This window comes from Pollachius pollachius, assembly GCF_949987615.1.
Source record: "Pollachius pollachius genome assembly, chromosome: 16".
Lineage (NCBI taxonomy): Eukaryota > Metazoa > Chordata > Actinopteri > Gadiformes > Gadidae > Pollachius > Pollachius pollachius.
Genome location: NC_136949.1, coordinates 4,904,221 through 4,911,720, shown reverse-complemented (window position 1 = coordinate 4,911,720; position 7,500 = coordinate 4,904,221).

Genomic DNA, 7,500 nt, shown 5'->3' with positions numbered 1-7,500 from the left:
TAAGCAAAGACAAAGAATCCGTCCACCTGTTAAATTATGAAACAGGTCCGTCTCAAAAGACGTTCTTACGCCGCCGAAAATGCCCGTCTTATGCGCGCCTTTCTCCCGGCATGGTCCGCGCGTTTACACTGCCCGAGGTAAATTGCCGGCTTGAGCTAGCACCCCAATATACCCTGCCCGACCCTACACACTACACACACATTGGCGGTTTCATTTGTGGGCGTTGTCGGGGGAGTAGGCAGAATGCACTGCCTGTGTCATCATCTTCCACCGCTACTGCATGCAGCACGGCTTTCATGGTGAAAGCAGCGTTTAAAACCCCAAAATACAAAAAAAATAATAATAATGATAATATCGAGTTCAGCTTCATTTTTTCTTGTTTGTTTATTTTTGCCGGAAACTAGATTGCCACACACCGGCGCTGACACCAAAACATGTGATTTTGTTTTGTTGTATTGTATTTGTTCGCCCTCCAGACATTTGAGTGGAATAATATTGAGACGTTGCCACTCTCCTGGCGGTACGAAAGTGGGTTTGACATCGTCTGGAGATAAACATCGCTGTCAGGTCTCGTCGCGATGGCGGCAGCTGACAAGACGGCGCCGTCGAGCGACCCTCCGTGAGTCAGCACGGGGAGCTAATCACACAAACGCACGTCATCGCACACTTATCAGCACCCACATGTCACTCATCTGCACCCCCCCCCCCCCCCCCTTCCCGTAAACCCCCCAACGCTTCAGGCCCCGCCGCTCTCTCACACCAGGGGTGGAACGCGATGACAAAAATAACGTTCCAAAAATACGAAAAATACAAATGCATACAAATGTTTGTGACATTTGAGGAAAAATACGTCTGTATCGGTTACGTCTCGATCGGAATTCGACAAAGAGACATTTTTTAGTATTTTTGGTCCACAACCAGCACCGCCGAAGACAAGCACTTTGTATATCAAGACCGGAAACACAAACAGAAGCCGGATCGCAGTTGGAAGGTCATGGCAGAGCGGCGATGTGAGTCGGCGATAATGATGATTACCGTCCGTTATCGCTCGTATGAAGACACATTCAAGCGCGCGATCGGCCCGACAAACACGCCCGATGATTGTATACACAATTACAAACCACTCTTTTACTTCACCCGTTGTTTATTTAGAGAAAAAAGAACACGAAAACATATTTGTCGGAGGACGCAAATCGCAAAAACGCAAAGCAGCTTTTTTGAGATGATGCCATTACATCCCATAATAGCGCTCCCCTGATCTATTAATCATAACCGAGCAAAATCGTTAACGTGGCAGAACGATTTGACGAAACAGATGACGCTTTGCCAAAAAGGCTTTGACACGCGACGCGGAAGAAAAGAGGAATGAAGCGCACACGGAAAACACAAAGAGTGTCTGCTCTATGTGAGACGTACTGATTGCTTATTATCATTTATCGGTGTAAAACCTTCAAAAGATCTTCAAATAGACATGATCGCTCCTCTTTCTGTCTCCCACTCTCTCTCTCTCCCCAACTCCAGTCTCTCTCTCCACCCTCTCTGTCTCTCTCCTTTATCTGTGTCTGTCTGACTGCCAACCTGCTAAGACTGTCATTATCAACGGCTAATTAAACTTCGACTTTCTCATCACCCCCTGAGTCTAATCCAGCTGAACATTAATATTTCAAAATTATCTTTCCTGAGCAATATTCAACACTATTAAAGGTTACTAATGAGAGATGCAATTGACAAGCCATTCCCTCCAATTACCTCGACTCGCTTTCTCACTGAATCTCATTGCTGGCCGAATTAATTTAAAACATGCTTTGTTCTGTCTTCTAATATCCATAAATGTATAGGTTATTAAGAGACTCGAGCATATTATACATCTTTTGCTCCCCCTTGGTCAATGCGTTGTGTTTGGATCAATGGCATAGTTTTCACACATCATGAATGATCATTTCGGTCTGTAAGGAACACCAAAGCATGGACCAGTGTCTCATTTGTAACACATGTTACATTTAGATGCAAACAATGTAGTTTCCAACAAGGGAAGACATTAATGTGGCAACTAGTACATCAATTAACTTTTAATAATATCATCATGTCTTATACATGATCTGATCTCATCCTTGGCATGAAATCAATGAAAAAGCAGTAGCTTGACTAATAATTTTCCATTCGCCATGAAAACGATTTGTTTAGTAGTGTTTAGTAGCCAGGTTACAAATGTAGCACACAAATTGTACGGTTACAACCGTAGCTTACGCTGGTACAGTTACAGTGAAAACCGTAGCTCATGTTGAGACTCAGATGCGCTTCAGTTGTGAAATGGGACAGCTTCCATTTTCCGCCTAATTCCTTGTGACTTGTCGTCTTCATAACCCACTTTCAGTGGGTTATGAAGACACATGTAGATTAGAAAGTATCTACAGTAATATTCAATTAAAAATGAATAGTCCTTGTTTAATAGTACGACAAATTAAAATAAGTCAAACCCCTGTGAGTTGTAAAATAACAATGTCGATACAATGTCTAGTGACGATAAAATGCTTTGTTCATTTTTCAGATGAATATGAATATTCATTATTTGTGATTTGTTTCCAGCAATGACATTTCCCCAGCATCTGATGGTAATCATGTGTTCTGCTGAAATGTAATGCTGTGATGGACAGATCCCTCCCTCCACTGCAGGTGCATTGTGGGTAATGTTTGAAGTTAATAACACTTTTTTGTCTACTTTGCTAACTTTGTAATGAATTTTTGCGCATTGTTCTTTTATTTCCCATTGTAGGTTTGCGAGTTGTTTATTTCGCACTGCGGGGAATAGTCTGATATGTATCTACAGTAATCAGTGTCAAGACTAATTCAAAAACAAAAGAAACTCGAAACGAACAACAACAACTCTCGGAAAAAACTCCCTAACGAACCTCTTTGATAGAAAAGGTAACAATAACCTCAGATGCCTTTGCGATGCTTTCGGTGAACCAAAGTACTGACAATGTGCTGCTGGGGTCTCGGTTTTGGACGCCCTGTTATTGCAGGATAGATGTAATTCCTCGGTGGCCCGGCCCTCTCCTATTAATTAGATAATGCTTCACTTGTGCTGGCATCACACACTTGATGAACGCAGTCCTCGGAGATTACTTCTCCTCTGCAGCTGACAGCCTGGATTACCTCGACAAATTAATGGCTCTATAATTTGATTTTCCCCGGGAATGCAATGTCTAAGTGACTCCGTCGAGAGAGGAGCGGCCTAAGTCAGACACCCCCCGCTCATTCGCTAATCACATCTGCATGCTAAAGGGACTTGCTGCCCCCCCCCGCCCGACACAACAACCTCCTCCTCACTCCAACCACCAGCACCTCAAGCAGCACTTCCAGCAGAAGAACCACCACCACCACCACCACCACCACCACCACCACCACCACCACCATCCCCACCTCCACCACCACCATCCCAGCAGAACCACCACCCCGTGAAGGACTGTCGAGAGCAGGGGAGGAGTGTGTGTGTGTGTGTGTGTGGGGGGGGGGGGGGGGGGGGGGGGGATTAGATCCATCTTGTTCCTTGAGTCTGCGGAAACAAAGATTGAAACGAAAATCCCCAAAAGTGTTTACATCGCAAGACAAGCTGGGCAATTTGCGAAAAGGGCGGCAGCAGCCAGTCTGCTAATGAGCAAGGCATGGAAGGAGTGGGGGTGTGGGCCACGCGGCCTGTCGATGTGTCCCGTTGTGTGTGGCGGGTGGGCCGCCGGGTGTGTGGGTGGGAGATTCCTGAGGCCTGTCACCGTACCGCTGTCAATAGGCATTGAGCGAAGGGAGCGCAGAATGCATTAGGATGCACATGAAGGCATTATCTGATTCTCGTAGCTGTTGCTAGTTTTGCAGATACACAGAGACGCATGAACTCGCGCAGATGCACGCCTGCAGATGCACACACGCAGACGCACACACACACACACACGCACACGCACACACACACACAAACACACTTCCTTGAGGTCTTAACCCCGTTAATTAGCGTCCGCTAATTAACTAAATTGTTGATGGTGTTGTCTTGTCTCCTCGTCTGCAGTGCGGTGTGTAGAATCACACGATTTGCCATCAGGCGAAAGATCTGATAAAAGCCTGCAACTTTATTGACATGCATATCATCTCCTCGTTACAAATCACCCTAGCCGCTCAAGAGAACTCGGGCTGCATTGCCCGGGATCGTCCGCACTAATAAAAGTTGTAATGGTACTTTTAGCTCTGCACACTCGTCCAAATGGCATGTAATTAAAGCGCTTCATCGGGGAACGCCAGGCCTAACGAGCTTCTCTCATTCCAACACGGCGGTTTCATGGACCCATTCTCTCTCTCCGTTCTCTGGGGTAATTCACACTGAATGAACATTTTGCAATTTACTTGCAAATATCCTCTCCCCCCCACCAACACTCGCGAACACACCCTCCTTTCCAAAGCCGTATTCTGTGTTTCTTAGTGTTTGTGTCTGTGTGTGTTTGCCTGTGTGCGTACACATGTATGTGTGAGAGAGTGTGTGTGTGTGGTTGTGTGTGTGTGTTTCTGTGTGTGCACATGCCTGTGTGTCTATGCGGATGCACACATGAAGAATTGTGTGTGTGTTCATGTGTGTGTGTGTGTGTGTGTGTGTGTGTGTGTGTGTGTGTGTGTGTGTGTGCGCGCGTGTGTGCGTGCGTGCGTGTGTGCGTGTGTGTGTGCATGTGTGTGTGCGTCAGTGTGTGTGTGTGTGTGCGTGTGTGTGTGTGTGTGTGTGTGTGTATGTGTGTGTGTGGTGCATGTGCCCAGGTGTACGCAACAAGAAGAAGCATTTGCACATGAACAAGTGTGTCTATCTGTGTTTGTGTGTATCCGTGTGGTGAATACGCCGCGCACCTGTGTATGCGTGTGCGTAAGTGTGTGCATGCACCCCACGTGCTCCCACACAATGTACGTAGCACACGACTGACAGGAGGTTTTCTCTGTGAGTGTCAGTGACTGACAGCCAATTGGAACAGCTGCTCGGCACGTCCGGGAAGTCCCACCTGTGCTGACAACGTGGCTTCGATCGCATCCACCGTGCACTTCATTTGCACTCCGCCCACGCGGCAGAGAGCTGAGAAGCTTTGCAGATCCAGGCTCGGAGAGGAGTAGCCCTGCGAGGCACGCGGGCTTCCTGTGGGTTGGCAGAGGCGTCGCCGTGTAAACATTTTACCACAGCCCTCTGAAAAATTGAAGTGGATGTACGCTTCGATTTCCTTGACGCATGAAATCACCCAGAGAGAGACAAAGAGGGAGAGAGAGAGAAGGAGAGAGAGAGAGGGGGTGGGAGAGAGACAGAGAGGGGGAGAGAGAGAGAGAGAGAGGGGGAGAGAGAGAGAGAGAGAGAGACAGACAGAGAGAGAGGGGGAGAGAGAGAGACAGAGAGAGAGAGACAGAGAGAGAGACAGAGACAGACACAGAGAGAGAGAGAGACAAAGAGAGAGAGAGACAGACAGAGAGAGAGAGACAAAGAGAGACAGAGACAGAAAGAGAGGGAGAAAGACTAAGAGAGACAGAGAGAGAGCGAGGGAGAGAGAGAAAGAGAGACACAGAGAGAGAGAGACAGAGAGAGAGAGAGACAGAGAGAGCGGGAGGAAAAGAAAGAATGCGAGATAGTGGTTAGAGATTTGGTGCGTCCATGATCTTGCTGTCAGAGTTCCACAAATACATTCACAGTGACACATCATCGACCAATCAGCAACCAATTGTATTTTTCGGGTGAAACTGAAAACTATTGAATAATACAAATTGAAAAACAGCTCTCGGGCCCTAGCACCTACAAGAGCAGAGGCCACAAGGACGCAAGGGACGATTCGGATGACGTGCTCCGACTGAAAACACGGTTTGTTTCCCTTGAGAGAGAATAAAATGACAGAATTCAAAATAGATAGTGATGTCAGCTGAGCCGCCACCTCACTTTGTGGGAAGGGATGGGGGGGGGTTGGGGGGGGCGTCCTGATCTCGGTCCCCGGGTTGATCCCTGCGTGTTCATGCTCTCTCTGCCGACCTTAACGAAAAATCGATGGCGCTATTGAGAAACAGATCCTCGTACTAAAGTACCCCTTCCTCGGTGCCTTCGTGGATTACGGTTCAACCACAGTGCAGGCTCACTGAGCCAACAATCCCCTCTAGCTCGAGTAAAAACAAAACTAAAAAAACCTGCTCCGTCATCTCACTTTCGTGAAAGGTTTGTCCCTAAAGTTGCCTGCTGGAAAACAGGGACGAGTTTTGACCAGGCGGTCGGAAGGGCAGCCCCAGCGGTCTCCCGGCATGAAAGTGCCGTATCTGATGGCGAGAGCCACCCCCCCTGAGGGGTGACTACAAGAGGGGGGCCTTTCTCCAAGACCCCCATCACCAAAAAGGCACAACCTCTCCATCCCGCCACGGAGCCCATGCTGCTGACATTCTCTCTATTCTGTACCTCACAACAAGCAGTTGTGGCCATTTGATCTGGCTGTGTGCCCTCCCTCCCACTGTGGCACAAGAAAGAGCCATGGCATTTGCAGAGAGGGCACCAGAGGAAATAAATGCCATTCTGTGTGTGTGATGGCTCGGCGACCGTTGGAAAGTCAGGGCCCCCGACCGCACATGTTCCCCCCACTGGATGGAGAGGAGGGCAAAAAAAATGAAAGATAAACACAAGATGAATTATGGATGACTCCGGTCTCGGGGGAGAAGAACGGCGGGAGACGGCGGGGAGTGTACACCGTGTCCCGTCAGGTGAGAGCTTGAGGAGCTCAGATTGGAGGTCGTAGGTCGAGGGGGAGCGAAGAGGGGAAAAGGGCGTGGTCGAGAAATCCAACGAATAAACACGTCCTGAATTAAACTGTTACGGTAAGACTTTAAGCGCTTTCATCCAAAGCGACTTACAACGCTTCATACACACACCGACAGTGGATTCAACAGCTCGTCAGGAGCACTTAGTGTTCGGTGTCTTGCTCACGGACACCTCGGAGGAGCTAGGGATCGTACAAGCAACCTTCCGGTTAGCTAAAGTTTATTCAAAGACATGGATGCCAACCAAATGTAGCCTGGGAGTTGAAAACTCTGCCGGTTGTTTATCAGCGTATCTCACAGTTCACAAAACAAGTAATCTCGGGGTAAGAGCGCCCCTGGGACACCAATTAAAGCTTTTTAAGGGTGACAGGTGGTTTTCCAATTACAATGAGCTATTCCTGAACATCTGGCCCAGAAAAGGCAACAGTCTGTGGTGTCAGTACAGAGTCTAATCCCCATCCACAAATTAGCCTCATCGTGAACTTCGGCACTTTGCCCTTCGGAAGAGGACTTGTATAAATCGAAACATTATGGAAGAATTTCTATCAGGAGAAAGGCAATACAAACGGTCCCAGGAGCGTATGCCGTTTTCTTATAGGATTCCTGGGAAATTGCTAAGTCCAAAATGCATGAATACACAGAGCGGCAGAACGGAGCTTGATGAATATCTTTGCGTTATGTGAGGGAAGGAAGAATTTC